Genomic DNA, 17,044 nt, shown 5'->3' on the forward strand with positions numbered 1-17,044 from the left:
CTATTTTGTAAGGTTTAAACACACATAAGGTATACATAATGAATTTCTGTTAAACAATTGGCTCAAGCCAAAATTGTATTTATTTCTTCTGAATGTACTCTTTGTAGATTTAATTTAAATGCAAGCTGCAAATTGACAGTTAATGATATTTTCAACATAAAAATATATTTACAATATAGAATAATCAAACCATAAACCCATAATCCAAGCACTATGAGTAAAACTATAGCATATGACACAAAGTTTATATGAATTTTGATACATTTTCTAATAAGTGACGTGATAAGGCTGAAATATTAGACTTAGAAATATCAGTTACACATATGAGTTGGTTGCTTCATTTTATTTATGTATCTACATATCATAAAACTGCAGGATTTGAAAATAAATTTAATAAATAAAATTTTACCTTTTAATGAAAAACATGTTTTTTGTTTTGCTTTGTGTTTTTGCTGCACAACTCAACCTATGATTGAAAACTGATATGAGGGCACACAAATAACATTTTTAGCTAAAGGGAGACAATTCTTACCTTTGCTTGTGATGCTTGATCAACCAGAAAAAGCTTACATAAACGTGTAAGAAGTTGCAAAGTACAACAAAATGTTCATTGCTTTCTTTAACGTTAGGACACTTTTCCCCCCCCAGAAATCCAAACCTTGTCTAGAGGAGATCAGTCAATTTCATCTCCAGTGTATATCAAATAGAGCACACAAAGTTCATCCTTGTTTCACAAATTCACATTCTTCGACACAGAAGAAGGATATTCAGAGAAAGTTTCCTTCATCTAGTCATCTGTAAAGACTGTTCATACTTTCAAGACTTTGCAGTAGGATTCGGGATTTGTTAATCTCTTTCCTTACTCTCAGGCCCTCGCAGCAAAGGCAACATTTTACGATTTCTTTTGCAACATGATATATCCAGAACTGGTGTCATTTGAAATCAAAACATGCTCTCTGGGACCTAAAAGAGGTAGGTACATGTTGGTGTGATGAAAATGTCTGCCAAGGTCACAGACTAATGTTGTGCAGTCATGCTTCATTTTCAAAGCATTGCCACCAAATCTGGTTGGCTAATTTTTCGACAGCACTCCTGCAATTATCCTTTAAATACCTTATTTAGATATCTTTATGCAGTTTTCTGAAATATTCTTAAATGAAATAATTTTTGTTTACAAAAACTAACCATTTTTTGACCATCAGCCAGGATATTTGTCATTCTATCTTCAAGAATATTTGATACTAACACCTTTCTGTTGTGAAGAAAGTAGTATGTTGTGAACACATTCATGATATTCTTTTTTTCCCAAGAAAGACAAAAACCCCTAAAGGAGTGCCATGAATACAGATACCAAGACAGTTCTTCCCCAAACATGAAGAAAAAAATGTGTTGGCTTTTGCTTTTGGGGCACAGCTTTTTGCAACCATGAATTTCACTATCATTTTCAAATTTCACAAATGCTAAAATATAACATTTACTGATAAAAATCTGTTGACATCTCAACCTCCTTGGTGAAACTATTAGTTTCTAGTTTATTACACAAAACCTTTTTAATATCATGTGACATGTCATCACTAAATTGACTTATTATACAGTTTGCAATTGGAATTTATTTTACATTTCTTCATCATGAGCCTTATCAGAATTCTGTTAGGATAAGTCTAAAATTCTACTTTTCCTTTTTAAGCTTCCTCTTCAAAAACACCACATTGGATCTTCAGACATATTTGTAATTAGAAAATATTAATGAAATATAAAATCAAAGGGCATAAAAATACATGGGGAAATTACAAAATAATTAAAAATCATTGCATTACAATTAATTTCTAATTCATACAATTTCTGTATTACAACATGGTCAGCAACAGAAAAGAGGTAAGTGCAGCTGAATATATCATAATTTCTTTTTTATAGTGAAAATTTCCTTCCAAAATCCATTATACTAATAGGACCTATTCATGCCCCTAAGTCAGTTGGTGATGTATAATAGGAAATTGAGGAAGGTAATTTGGGAAGGAGAGGTTATTGTCATTAACCTAACATCATCCCTTTCTTGCAATACAGAAAACACTAACTGGCAACAGCTTCTCAGGTCAAAAATGGAGAATGGAATTTATCAAATAAACACAATTTACTGTTTGCTTCCATGTGGGGTCAATAATGAAATTCATAGCAGAACTGCCTGGTCACTATCCATTACTGTGAGCACAAGCACTGCACAATTTCAAAGCTCAAAAAATCATGCCTTTTCAAAAAAATTACTGTCTAATGTAGAACCTGTAGCAACATCTTATAGTACCCTAGAGTTCTACAGAACTTAGTTGAGAAACTTGCTTTAGGAAACCAGACTGTTGCAAAGCTTTTACACATTTCCAGGTATCTATTGCTATAAAATAAACCACTCCAAAACTTACTGGCTTTGAACAAATATTAATTGTTATTTCTCACATTTTTTAAATAACTAGGTCAGGGAGGTAGTTCTTGCTTGGGATCCCTCACGTCATTGCAGTCAAATGGTAGCTGGGCTAGGGTCACCTGAAGTTTCTTTCATGTACAGATCTGGCCCATGGCCTGGGACTGGTGTCCAAACTGGCTGGCTCTTTCCTTATGTAACTACATGGCTAGCTTAGGTTTCTTTATCCAAGCAATTCCTAAGACTAGCTAACATTCAACTGGAAGGGAATTTGGCTCTCTCTCTCGGTGGGAGGAATAGCAAAGATTCTGTAACATCTTTAATCAACCATCCACTATTTTAACTCAGGCCCCAGATTTGTAGCATTGATGAATGTTTTGAAAATGAAGAAAAAACTGAGGCTTGGAACAATTAAGTGACTTGCTACCAAGGTCTTTCAGTAAATTAGTGACAGAGAAGCAGGAAGAATTATATACAAATCCCTTAATTCTCTAAGCAGCAGATCCTCCACTTGTTGAGTATTTTTAAAATGAATACTGTATCCTGAATGTTAAATTTTACCAGGATGACATTTTAAAGATTCTTGTTTATGTGCATTAGTAGCTCTTGTGCAAATGAAATCTTTTCTCCGTTTCATGTTTTCTCTTTTCCATCTCCAAATCTCCTAATGTTTTAGTCTCCGATGTTCTAGAGACATGTTACAAAAAGCTACTGCACATAAAATTTTCTTTGTAGTGATTTTGTTCTAGTGATTCTACAATGCAGAATTGCTGTTTACCCTTGTCTTCTGAAAATTAACCGTAATGTCAAGGAGATTTCACAAGTGTTTGGTTACTTAACATATTTTACTCATGAAAATCCATTTAAATATAATGGGCAAAAGTTGAAGTGTTAGCATCTTTCGTTCCATACATTTGTTTAAACTGATTTGAAAAGGAGGGAGGAGAAGGACAAAAAGGTATTTTTTAAGCATGTTTGTGTGAACCTCCTGGGGAAGGAAGCTGCTTTCTTTGGGCCTCCTCCTATTTTCTATTCAGTTTTTCTTCTTACCCAAATCTGTTCTTTTTCTTAACTTTTTTTCTGGGTATATTGTGCCACTTTTGGTAGTTCTTCTGGAAGCTTCTCATTTTGTTCATAGACAGAAATTCCCTGCTCTTTTGATCCATTGCTAATGAATATTTATTTAAGATTGTCCATTAAGCTCCTGATGGTGGTGCAGACAGGCAGCCTCTTTTCTGTATTTCTGATTTTCCCCCTGCAATATGTAGGGCATCCTGCTTCATCTTTTCTAAACTTTGGCATGGTTTTTAGTATGTGTGTACATATGCATATAAAATACCTTCACCTTCCAAGTGAAAACGCATCCTACCCTTCCCAGGGTTTTTGCAACTCAATAGAAACAAACTGTCAAATTCTGCAGCCAAATTAGAACTTCTTTGTTTAAAGGACTTTACACTTTACATTTCTTTGTAAGAAGGAAACTTATAAAAATAATTACAGCTATAGTGTATGATATCACTTTTTTAATTTCTTAAGCAAGTTCAAGTAGGCCATTGTCACTGACTGGAACACCACCCACATATTGGCCTGGTTCACAAAGCAATTTTCTGGTTATAATTTTATAATAGTTCACGTTAATTTCTTTATGGGAGAAAATTAACTAACTAGCTATTAGTCTCTCTGTAGTTCTATTTTTCATTTTAAGATAATATATTGTCATTATGGTCAAATTTATTGTGAATCCATTGCTCTGATCCTGATCACCTTTGGGCTTAATGGCAAAATCAAGTTTCCAAGTCTCAAAGCTATGGACTAGACTCTGGAGTGTTGTTTCTTCAAGTATTCTCATAGAAATCATTATTAGAGTCATCTGCGGTTGCTATTGAAAAACAGAAGACTTAACTCCTTCCTCAATCCATTAAATAAAATTCTCTTCTGGAAGAGGCTGGGAATTTACTTATTCAACAAATTCCCCTGGTGATTCTTATACACAGAAAAGGGCAAGAATTACCACATTCTATTATTTTGACTTCACAAAGGAAAAGGGAAAAATATATAGTAAGCTTTAGTTATGTTCCAGGCATTAGCATAAATGCAGGGGGCACATGATTGAATAAGGCCGAGCTCTGTCTTCTGGAAATACATGAAAATGACAAACCAATGGTCATCTATGTATACATTTCAATGCCTTTTTGAACAAAGTTCTATTGAGGCATAGAAAAAAGAGCAAGTAATTTTTTGTTTGTCAGGGAAAGATCTTCTAGGGATAATAAACTGGAAAGTTCAGAGTCAAGATCTTGAGAAACAGCCAGATTTGAAACATAGATAACAGGAAGATCAGACTGCCTCTGATGCAGAGAGAAAAATCTCAAGAAATGTGGAAGACAAGCTGTACAGTGGTAGTAGCCTTAACGAGTTTGAATAACTTTTCTGGGAACAGAATTAAGTACAGAATGGCAGAAAAGATTCTGATCCAGAGTTTTTAATCCATAAGGAGTGGGTGCTGGCCATGAGGAGTTGTTAGAATTTCCTGGGGGGGTTTTCCAGTAATCCACATCCAACATTCTTACCTGCCCCAATGTGGAAATGGTTATCATATAAAATGGGGTGAGTTGGGGGAAGAGATGTTGTTAAATTAGTAACATTTTCTTAGGATTCTTATACATACCCCTTGAGATATATATACTGCTCTAGGAAATTATGTTTGCTTAATATTTAAGCTATCAATATTATAATCTATCAGATGCAGGTTTCAGACATATATGGTATGGGAAGAATTGCTTAATCCTGATGTAGAAAATCCTCACCACAATTTCTCTCTCCATTTTACAGATGAGGAAATGAAGTCATAAAGGTTAATTAATTTGTGCAAGATCACTTGGTACTAAACATATTATTCATGTCTTACATGTATTACAGCATTCCCAACTCCTTATGATTAGGGTCAATTAAATCTGCAAAAATGTTGATTCCTCATTCTTGCCTCTCGGTCTCTTAACACGTGGAGTTTGAAGTAACGGAGATAGCTGTAGCCTGAGGCTTAATAGGACTGTGAGGACATCCCATAGAACATCACACTTATTTACTACATCCATGACATAATGTTAATTGAAGTGGATAAGCGAGAAGTGGCAAGTATATTGAAGGCCCAGAAAGTTCTCTAGCTGAAACAGACGAAGAGTCTCTTTATAGACTGCCTTGAGGTCATCTATTTTTCATATTTAATTCTTAATTGGTGATTAATCACCATTGGCCTTTCATTGTCTTTTTAAAAATCATCGGTTGCCCCCAATAATAATCATCACACTCCATAGTCCTCATAATCACAATTTGATTCCCCTGTATTTCTTAATTACCCTGTATTTTGTATGTACCGGTGCATTTCCTTTCTCTGTACACTATTTCAATTCACAACTGGTGACAGTTTTAACAGTACTACCACCACGTGCAAAGGAGCTATATCTGTACACTGGCCACTGGTGGTGATAGGTACTCCTCGCCAGCCGACCGTCAGGTGACCCAGCTGTTGCTTTCTCAGACCACACCAGCACTAACACTTTCAGACTGAGTTCCCCAGGAAGCAGCCTCTGAGATGAACATTTACTGGGAGTTCTCCTAGGGTCAACACCTAGAAAAGAAGGGAGTAAAGAGAGCAGGATCCCGCAGAGGGAGAGATCTAACTGTAATGGATTTATGCAAGAGACTTTAGCCAAATCTACCAGAAACCCTCCTGTTGGGATGACCCTTAAAAGTTGTCTGAGATTGGTGAAAGGTTTATATTCTGTTTAGTAACTAGTCACTGGATGTATACTGTCCCTGGAAATGAAGCATGACTGGGGAAGTCCTGAAGATACACTCGCCTGAGAATTCCTGGCCACCAACACTCTGAGCAGCTAGAGAAAAAGAGTTTTAGATCTGGGTGGGTGGTACAGCATGAAGTCCACCGCAATTATTTTGGTTGCTAGATAACTCTTCATAGTAAACAGAGATAGTTGTTTTGTTGATAGCATGGAGATAATAATATAGAAAACAGAAATACCCCTGATTAAGCCAAACCCTTAATTGTTTATAACAACTCAGTAAGAGCACATGTGGAGGATGCCTATAGACCAGGAGAGAGAATCATTAGTAGGTGACCTTTTTAAGGAAAGATACAATGGTGAAGAGGACTAGTCAAAGAAACTAGGGAAATATTATGGCTCAGGAATTCCAAATTGTAAATTGCTGAGAAAATGGATTAAATTATCTGAATCTCAGTTTAATAGGCTATAAAGTGGGGATGATAATCCCTTCATTGCATGGTGGTTGCTGTGTACCTAGTTATAACTGTCATATTGTATAAATTCAATAAATGTCCTTTTCTTAGCAAAGGATGAAATTTCTTCTCACTAATAATCCTTGTTGACTTGAGAAGAATTATGTTTGTTAATACTTAAGTCATTAAAGATGGCCAGTTTAAAAAAAGGTAATGGGGTATGAAAAGGGCAGTACTCTTTCCTTGTTTTTGATAATATTCAGAAATCTACTGATGAACCTAGGAATGGCAGAAAGTTCAAATACACTATAGTCATAGTTGTATCTAACAATTAGAAAATTAAGTTCACCTTTTTGAGACAGATTGCTCTTCCTAAGCCTTTCCTAGATGAAAGTTCTGGACCTTCTTCTGAGTATATCTGGTGTTTGCTTCCTCCTACCTGTCCCCTTCTTCTCTTCCTATCTCCCCTCTCTCCTTTTTCTCCTCAATTTCACTTCCCCCTCCCTCTCCCTCTCCCTTCCTTCCATTTATGATCCTATTGATTCTGTTTTTCCCACCTTTATCTACATCATTGTGACTGCTTTTAAAATGAATCTTGCTTCCTTTCTGATCCTAAAGGTAATACATACTTACTGAATAATGTAAACAAAAATTATCATACATCCATCACCAAAAATGAACACTCTTACACACTTGGTATGTTTGCTTGTTCCCTTACATTTTGTCTCTGAACTGAGCTATCCATATATTTTATCATTCTTCTAAAAAACTTTATATTAGCTTTTCTTCACTTCAGAGCATTTTTCAATATTATTAAATATTCTTTGAAAACATGATTTGTGAAATATGTATAATATTCTTTCTGAAATGTACAATGTAAATTATTTAAGTCAATATTAGACATAGGCATTGTTTCTAGCTTTTTTTCTATTATAAATACAAAAGCCTTGAACATTCTCAAATATGATTTATGAATCTTTGATAATCTTGAGTACTAATTCATTTTCCAAAGCCTTGCAAAAGTTTGTATTAACTTTCATCCCAGAAAGCCTAACAAGTACTTTTTGAGGATGATTATATTTCTAATTCATTTACAAGTAGGCTAGGGGCACCTGGGTGGCTCAGTCATTAAGGGTCTCCCTTAGGCTCAGGTCATGATCCCAGGGTCCCAGAATACTGTCCTGCTCAGCGGGGAAGCCTGCTTTTCCCTCTCCCACTCCCCCTGCTTAGGTTCTCTCTATTGGTCTGTCAAATCAATCAATCAATCAATAAATCTTTAAAAGTAGACTATATATTTATTATTTCTTTCCTACTTACTTGTAATTGCTGTGGTTCAAGGTCATAATTTAAATTGCTTCTTTCAGGGGCGCCTGGGTGGCTCAGTGGGTTGACCCTCTACCTTCGGCTCAGGTCATGATCTCAGGGTCTTGGGATTGAGCCCCACATCCGGCACTCTGCTGCAGATAGCCTGCTTCCCTCTCTGTCTGCCTGCCTCTCTGCCTACTTGTGATCTTTCTGTCACATAAATAAATAAAATCTTTAAAAATAAATAAATAAAATAAATTGTTCCTTTCAGTAGTAATTCTATTTGCATTTTTATTCCTATTTTGCATTCAACATGATTATTTAGTTTTAGTACATAAAAATCCTATTCTTAAGTTTGTGATCTCATTACTATTATGAAAATTAAATTGTTATTACTTTTCTTACTAGTGAAATCACAAAAAGTACTGGACTGTCTGACTACAAGTAACACTGGCCTAAACTTGATGAGAGATGAATAAAATTCAATTTTTAGGCCACCGTCATTCTAGAATTAATTGAGGGTTGAACTATTGAAGATTGATTTTATCAGACAACTTCACCATAGATTATTCATCAGCTCAAGGATAGCCTGAACATTTTAATGCTTTCTGCAGATGATGCCCAGTATAAAATTATTTTTCTAATATGATGCATAATGATGTGGTATAAAGTTTGTCAGAAAGTAGAGAAAAGTAGACTTGTTGAATGTTTCCAGAAACAAGGAGAAATCTATTTTCCTTTCTTTCTTTTTTAAATAAATAGCAGGGCCTAGTGTGTCATTGCTCTGACAATTTCTTGATGTGTCTTTACTAGAAGTCGGTGCCCCAGTTTTGGCCAAACTGCAGTTGGTTGTATCCCAGGAGAAAGACAAGGAGAAGAGGAAGTTTGGATCCCTAGGATCGTGTGTAGGGCTCAATTCAATGAACCACCTAAAATCTGCAAAGAGGTGAACAGAAGAATGAGAATTCATGGAATGATGAGAGAGACAGATTTCGATTTTAAAAAAAGAAGGAAGGAAATATGGAAGAAGGGAGGGAAGGATGGAAGGAAGGGAGGAAAGGAAGAAAGAAAGAAAGAAAGAAAGAAAGAAAGAAAGAAAGAAAGAAAGAAAAAGAAAGAAAGAAAAAGGACCTTCATGAAAAGAGTTTAAACATAGCTCTCAAGTGGTAGTTAGAAACACTCACATAAATGGAGACCAATCGATGCCTCTTCCATGGCAGGGAGGATCCATGTGGCCCAAGGAAGACAGCGCTGCTCAGAAGAGACAGTAGCCTCTTGCAGGTACAGTTTTGTTCAAGCTGTAAGAATTTTGCATTTTTTTTTTTTTAAATCTATCTCTTAGGAAAAGTTTCAGTGTGTGGAAATGGTAAGCCAACACCAAAGAAGTATGGACTTGAGCCCTCTCTTGTTAATAAATGGAATCTTGTGCTTTCCTCATTACAGGCGTGAGAATGTAGAGAAATCTGAGGAAAGCTGCCTTTAAGGTCTTTTAGATAATGCTCTCAACTGATGTTTGGAAAGCCTAGAAGTATTTATTTCAGATTGTATGAGTCACCACCCTCTCCTCTTCATTTAAGATGTATCTGTTCCTGAAGGTTAAGAGAGTCTTCTGTTGTGAGATCTTCAGTTTGGCCAGCGATGTTTTGAGTTTCACCCAGAAAAAGTGAAATCTCCTCTTATGGGTATTTCTGTACTATTTCACACATTGGTAGTATTATTTTGAAATGGAACTATTTTTTTCTCAGTTTTGGTGGAGCCCTCTAAAAACTCCAAAATTAGTTGAGAGACCATCACGCAAGGCCCAAGGGGTGGCCGATCCCAGTTTGTGAATCAGTTCCTCATCTACCGCTTATAGATTCCTAAATCTCAGTTTGGCTGTTGGGAGAGGATTTTCTAAGACAACTGTCAATATGCTTTGGTTGTCTCCATCCCCAATTGTCCTACCTAGGAAGGAGGAATGGGGGACATCTGTCCCCCACATCAAGTATTATATGTGTCCCCTGAAGCTTGGTGAACTAGTGTCTGACTCACTTCTGGTAAGTCTGAAGGATAAGAAACTAACTCTTCTGCTGGCAGTCTGGAGGCTTTAAAGGACTGATAAGTCTGTACCTCCAGAGTCTTTCTGGACAAAGGCTGCCTGAGTGGTGCCTGTCTACCAGATGTGGGTGGTACATTAAGGAAAGCTGACCATCAACATGTTCAAGGAGACTGAGAGTCTTGGACAACCCCCACAGTTTGGCACCTTAAGAGAGAGTGTCCTTTACCGCCAGAGGTGATGGGTAATGAATGGACATGGTCACAGAGCAGGACAGGCCTGGGAGCCTGTGGGAGCAGTGCCTAGCCCAGGAAGGCAGGACAGATTCCACACAGAGGACATCTGTGCAAGTGCTCAGCCAGGAGCTAGCTGTCTGCAAGGATTTGTGGTTGTCTGTGATTCTTGGCCTAGGGCTGGGGACCAAACGTAGTTGCAAATGTACAGATATAAATGGAGAGTTTGTCTAAAAAGCACCTAAAGGGCATGGAAGACATCCTCTTCCCACTTCAGAGTTGGCTTAAATCAGCTCCGTCTTCCTCCTGTAAAGAGTTTAGTGGGCAGAGCTCAGGTTAGCTGGGATGAGAGGCTTGTGACTGCCTTTTTCCTGCTGAGGACAGGACATCAACTTTTGTAGAACACAGTGTCATAACAAAGCCTAAAAATGCTATCTTTTTTTGTCCCAGACTTAATCTATTAGTGGAGATGCAATCCTTTGGAGTTAAACATATAAAATTTAAATTTGAACGTTCTCTTGTGGTATAGTACCATCTTTTGACATGTAATCTGCACCACATTCTTTCACTAGTGATTACGAGTTATGTTATGAAGAATAAGGATGCAAAATTGAGCATACTTCCTACCACTAGGTTACACTTGGTCCTAAGTAATCACAACATTTAAATGACTCTGATAAATCTTAAAATAGAATGAGTCATACCTGAGAATGTGATGAAGAAAATGTTAAAATTCTGCAAGTCAATAATAACTAGCCTAGTCTGGTGACAGAGACAGCTGGGATTTTTAGATTTTATCCACCTGCTTATAGAAAAAAAAAAAAAAAAGTTGCTTCAAAAATAGCCCCCTCCACATAACAGCAAAAGCACAAGGAAATACCCTATTTATTCTCACTTCAACTTAGGTTTAAAATCAAAATCTACTATAAAAACTCTATATAGACACCAACATAAAAATCTGTGTTTGTAAATCAAAGCAATAGTAATTCTCCAGGATTCCTTTGAAAATAATAACATTAATAACAGTACCAAGGCTACAAAACAATCATAGCTAACATTTCCACATGCCAGACAATACTTGAATGAGCATTTATGTATTTACTTCTTTAATCTTCAAATAACCTCCTGCGGCCAGTACTATTGCCATACCTCTTTTACAAAACAGAAAAACGAGGCTAAGAGAGCCACATAACTTTGCTGGTATGTCAAGTTTAAAATCCCCATAATTTTTTATATGTGCGAGTTCTCCCAGGTAAAATTCTGATTTTTTTTTCCTATAAAAGAAAACAATTCAGTAATATCATTATGTGTGACACCAAGTTCAAATAAAATAACACATAAGAAAAAAAACTGGTGTGATATACAAATGTGTAATGATACCACTGTCTTATGATGCAGTTCCAATATCTGAGTTTAGGGCTGCTAGGAAAGGAGCAATACAGGAACCCAACCAATAAATTAACCCTTACAAAGGAAATAGAGAGAGAGAATGAGAGAGAGAGAGAGAGAGAGAGAAAATCCTTGATTTTCTTCTAGGCTAAAGTTGCTGTCAGTCTGAGAAGGTCGTGGTGATTTTTTTGATATTTATAGTTGACAGGCAGATGCTGGTACTATTAGGCTTGCATTAAACTCTATTTTGTTACATTGAAATCCATCTATCCAAGTAGCACAAGCAGTGACCCTAAAGAATCTCTGTAACGGTGAGAGAAGGACCATGATCTCCAAACAGTGGCTGTTGATTATGCTCTACTCTTCAGAACTGGTCCCAGAGGTGCCGCTTCTCAGCTGTCCTAACCCCATTCTGACCCTCTCTTGCAGCTTGGAGGACAGGGGAGAGAGCTTTGCAGAAACTAACAGTTTATGGTGGTGCCTTAAGGATGAGATGGTCAAACAGATGCTTGAGTTTCTGTACATTTGGGGAGGAAATTGGTGGCTAGTGGACCGAATGATTATAAGGTGAGAGTGGTAGCCTGTAGGTAGCTGGAAAAAGGAGGTCCTAATGAGATGCAGCTTATAAATGTGTATCTTCTAACACATTTGGGGCTTCTCTGAAGATTAGGTCAGTCCTGAGCACAAAGGAGACATTACTTTTGGTGTAATTAAAAGACAATTAACACTAAGTGCATATATAGTAGCAGAGGGAGTTGAGAAATGTTTAGCTCTGTTTATTGAATACATATTATATGCCAGACTCTGTGATATGCTGGAGATTAAAAAAAGGGGGGGGGAATGCTTAAGATTGGATTCTTACTTTCCAGAAATTCTAGTTAGCTATTTTAGCTCTTGTAGAAAACTCAATTGCATGCAAAATTTTTCAATACAAAACAGTACTATAAATGTATTTTCTCTTCCTTATGATTTTCTTAATAGCACTTTCTTTTCTCTAGCTTACTTTTTTTGTAAGAACACAGTCTATAATACATAGAGCATACAAAATATGTGTTAAGCAACTGTTTATGCTATCGGTAAGGCTTCTGCTCAAGAGTAGGTGATTATTAGTTAAGTTCCGGGAGAGTCAAAATTTATATGTGGGTTCTCAACTGTGCAGGGGGGTCAGTGCCCCTCATGCCTGCATTATTCAAGGGTGAACTGTGTTTAAAATGGGCTGCATGGGTGAAAGCCATACTACTAAAGACCTCGTATCAGTATGGGTTTTATTTCTATATAGAATCCCTGCTACCAATTAACATGGCATGGATCCGTGCTTGTGGCTTGATTCTCCAAGGATCCGCACGGTTTATAGTACTAGAATGAGTAACAGTCTTGTTTGTATCTGTTCACACATCTTCCTCCTGCCAAATGTAGGACAGCCTCCTTTTATACATAATGCTTTATATACATATTTTCTGCTGCTCCCGAGTAGTGACAGACTGTTTTGTGACAACACAAACACAAAAGCTCCTTCCTTAACTCTCAGATGCTGTGAGGCTTAAAAGAGGCTGGGGAAAGGTAACTGGCTGTCTCTATCAAAGGAAAAAGAAATTATCTTGAAACTAGTCTGGGAAATACTGCAACAGCTGGCAACTATTTTTGTGATTTAAAAAAAGAAGCTCCCTTTGTACTATTGGGGAAGTATACTCAAACGTGTGTCATCACTATTTATACGTGACCTTTGGCCTTGAGGGGCCTACTCTACTGTGTAAATTTGCAATTTTAAACTCTGCAGCTCATGAATACCTGCTTTCTTTGACTCAGCCTGGAGAGGCAGAACGTTACTGGGCAGTATCACTAGGTAACCCAAGAGAAGGTGACAGAGTTCAAAACTCCTTTTCTTATTAGGTAAAACACATCGCTAATTGTTCTGCGGCTTATTACTTGGATTGTATCCTATTTGTCAAAAGTTGCTTTCTTAGCTAATTGGTTATTGAGATCACTATTCTAAGTATATAATATCATGGACTATAGCACCAACAGGAACAAAATCCTTGAAGCTCTAAATGAGGTTGTGGAGAAGTCCTATAAACACGGGTTCACCTCTTAGCAAGACAGATTCAGGTAAACCAGAAAGCTATTGATATTGTCTACAACTCTCATTGCTTATGCTCCAGTTCCCCATTTCTACAGCCTTCCCCTGTTTGCTGTGTGGCCTACAGGTCAACATAACAATACTTAAGACAGGGCGATGAATATATGTATATTATTGAGATGTGGTTCTCAAATTAGGCAAAAGTAATGGTCTCAAGTTTAGACTTCCCTTACAGAGAAAAGACACAAACATCCAGAAAGTTCTAGGAGATACCCATGCCTTTTCTCTCCTATAGAGTTTTCTAAATATTTATCTACATGCACTGTTTTATTTTTCTTGTCTACACTTGTTTGTTTCACCCTAGTCTGGTTCCTGACTTCAACACTTGCCAAGATAGTTTTCTCAACTGTCACAGAAGCTCACCGAGTTGCCAAAACACCCCTTGACCTCTCCACAGTGTCTGGTACTGTGGTCAGTGGGATCACCTTGACAAGCTCTCTCTCTCCATTGCAATTTCCCAACGGCCTCTTCTCTAGTGGAAGCAATCTTACGTGTGGATTCAGACTGTTCAAAGAGCTATGTGACTGGGCAAGTTCCTTAAAAATGTGTGCCGATTCTTCCTCTGTAAAATGGATGAAGTAGTAGTAATAATAATAACAACAACAATAATAATGGCTACTTACAAAGTTCTCATGGGAGTTAAATGGGCTGATTCATGTAGAGGGCTTATGACCATGCCTGGCAAAAGTAAGTATCATCTTACAGTAGTTTGTGTTACTTTATTAAATGGAGTTAAGTTCTGAAAAAAATGTTATTCTTAAAAGTTGTTCTTTTTCCCTTGAGCATTGTATCTCCTTTCTGTCTTATGCTTTTATTTAATTTATCGTGATTCACAAATGTGACCTCTTTCCTCCTGTACTCTACTGTCATACCCCTAAGTTTGCCAGTTACCCTCTCACAGATGTCCAATAGAGAATCAAACCCATATGCCAACACTAAGGTCTTTCATTTATCCATCCATTTACTATTTTCCAGACATTGTGCTTGATCCAATAGCCTGGTTGGCCCAAGAGCCTGACCATCTGCTGGGTGGAATATTCTTATTATATCTTGACGTTTCTTTCCCCTCGAGACTTTTGGGTATTGCTTCACTATACAGTAACGTTGCTGACAGTGTGTTTGAGGACAATCTGGATATTTTTTTCCTCTGGGTGATTCAAGGTTTTTCGTTTAGTTTTTGTGTGGGTTTTTTTTTTTTTTTTTCATGGATGCTCAGAAAATTCTTTACTTTTTATATATTTTCGAAGTCCAGCAATTTTACTAGGAAACGTGTTGGTGTTCATCACTCTACATAAAATTTTCTTTTATGAGGCATGGTATGCTCTTTCAATTTGCAAATTCAACTCTTTCTCATTTCTAGAAAATTTCCAAATTTATACTTTAAGTATGTTTTTTTCTCTTGGAAGTTTGATTTTCTTCTTGGGGATAGTTATATTCATGTAGTATCTCCTTTGACTGTCTTCCAGATCTCAGACTTTCTTTACAAACCTTTACATCTTTATTTTGCTTACTCTTCTTAATTCTTTATTTTCATCCATATCTACATAAATGTTGCCTTATTTATGTCAGGATTTTCCTTTCTTTCCTACTTCTTCTATGGAAGCTTGTTTGTGCATATTTCATGTCCTCCTGTTTCATTGGAGTTATTGTATCTCTGCTCTGACTTTTCTTGATTCGCTAAGTTATTTAAATTCATGGAAGCATGCTACACTGTGGCAATATTTTTCTGTCTGTGGTTTATTTTTCCTCTTCTTTCCCTTATTGTATTTTCCATTGGTTTCCAGTTCCTTTCTAAAATGTTGTTATTATTCCTCATCTCTGAATGTGATGAGCCTTAACAAAACAATTTTGTTGCAGAGTAGTCGTTGGAAAGTGAGCCGTGCAGGGTTTCCAGAGAGCACGAGTTCTCCCTGGTTCATTTGGAAGTTCCTAATGACAGAGAGCTGTTTGAGCCTCGTGAACTGTTTCTCTCTTTTCTTGAGCTAGCAGTTTTTGCAGCTACATGATTTAGAATCTCTTCCCAAACAGCATGTGCAAATCTCTGCCTTGTGCAAGATTGAGCTTTCACCCTTGCCTCTCTTGTTGCTCTGGGTGCCACTTCAAAGCCCAGAAAAAAAAACCATTGCCAGTTCCCCTGCAATGTTTTTATTGTTCCTGATGTAGATTCTGGGTTTTTTTTTCCTCAAGGTGTACCTTCTCGTGTGGCCAACTATGCCCTGATAGCTTGAGATTTTGAAATCATTTGCTCTTATCATCATTTTTTTTTAAGATTTTATTTGTTCAGTTGAGAGAGAAAGACATTGTGTGAGAGAGTGTGCAAGCACGAGCAGGGGAAGGGGCAGATGGGGAGGGAAAGCCAGGCTCTCCCTCTCCTTCAGCAGGGAGCCTGATGTGGGACTGGATCCGAGGATCCCAGAATCATGACCAGAGCCAAAGGCAGATGCTTAAACACAGAGCCACCAGGTACCCCTCTAATCACCTTTTCGTACCTATTTTACCTCCACTACATAGTTTCTCACATGTTATAGTTTAAGTTAAAATATCTTTCATTTCTCTTAAGATAGGATTTTTTTTCTGATTTTTTATTTGGTTCTTTTTGACATGCTTTTTAAGAGATGAGGGACACAGAACCGTATTTTCCCACCATTTAAAAATTGGAACTTAACATATATATTTAGATCTAAGCTATATTAAGAAATACTATCTGAGAAAGACTGAAGGGTGGTTTCATCTCCTTTTATTAAGAATAGATTTCCAGTCCAATTCCAATGTACACATTTGTCATCCAATAAAAAAGGCACAAAGAAAACATGTCATTGCAACAGACAAATGCCAATAATTTGGACAATAAAAATATTGGCATTGAGCATCTATAAGCATACAATCAGTTTAACACTTGACTGGATTTTAGCCTGTAGATATTTTAAGGAATTAGAGGATCAGGTTTTCTAAAGTAGCAATTTAAACAAATTCAACTGTAAGTAAAGAAGTCGATTGGTACTCAAAGATTTGTGTATTACTATATGCTAACTATTGTGTTGAAATGGCAACAAAGTAGGTACATCATTTCCTGCAGTGGTAAAGGAGTTTTCTTTTTGTTAGACTAACATAGACATTTATAACATAAGATTTTATATGCAGCAATAGTTTAATGCTATTCTGTGGCCAATGGGAATCCACTTCAGTATTTCAATCTCAATTATGTCGTAGAGGATTTGACTTTTTCCTGGCTTTGGTATCCATTTCACATTCATGGTTGAATACAGAAAAATTATAT

The sequence above is a fragment of the Enhydra lutris genome, unplaced genomic scaffold, assembly GCF_002288905.1.
Source record: "Enhydra lutris kenyoni isolate GAN:26980312 unplaced genomic scaffold, ASM228890v2 scaffoldscaffold2, whole genome shotgun sequence".
NCBI lineage: Eukaryota > Metazoa > Chordata > Mammalia > Carnivora > Mustelidae > Enhydra > Enhydra lutris.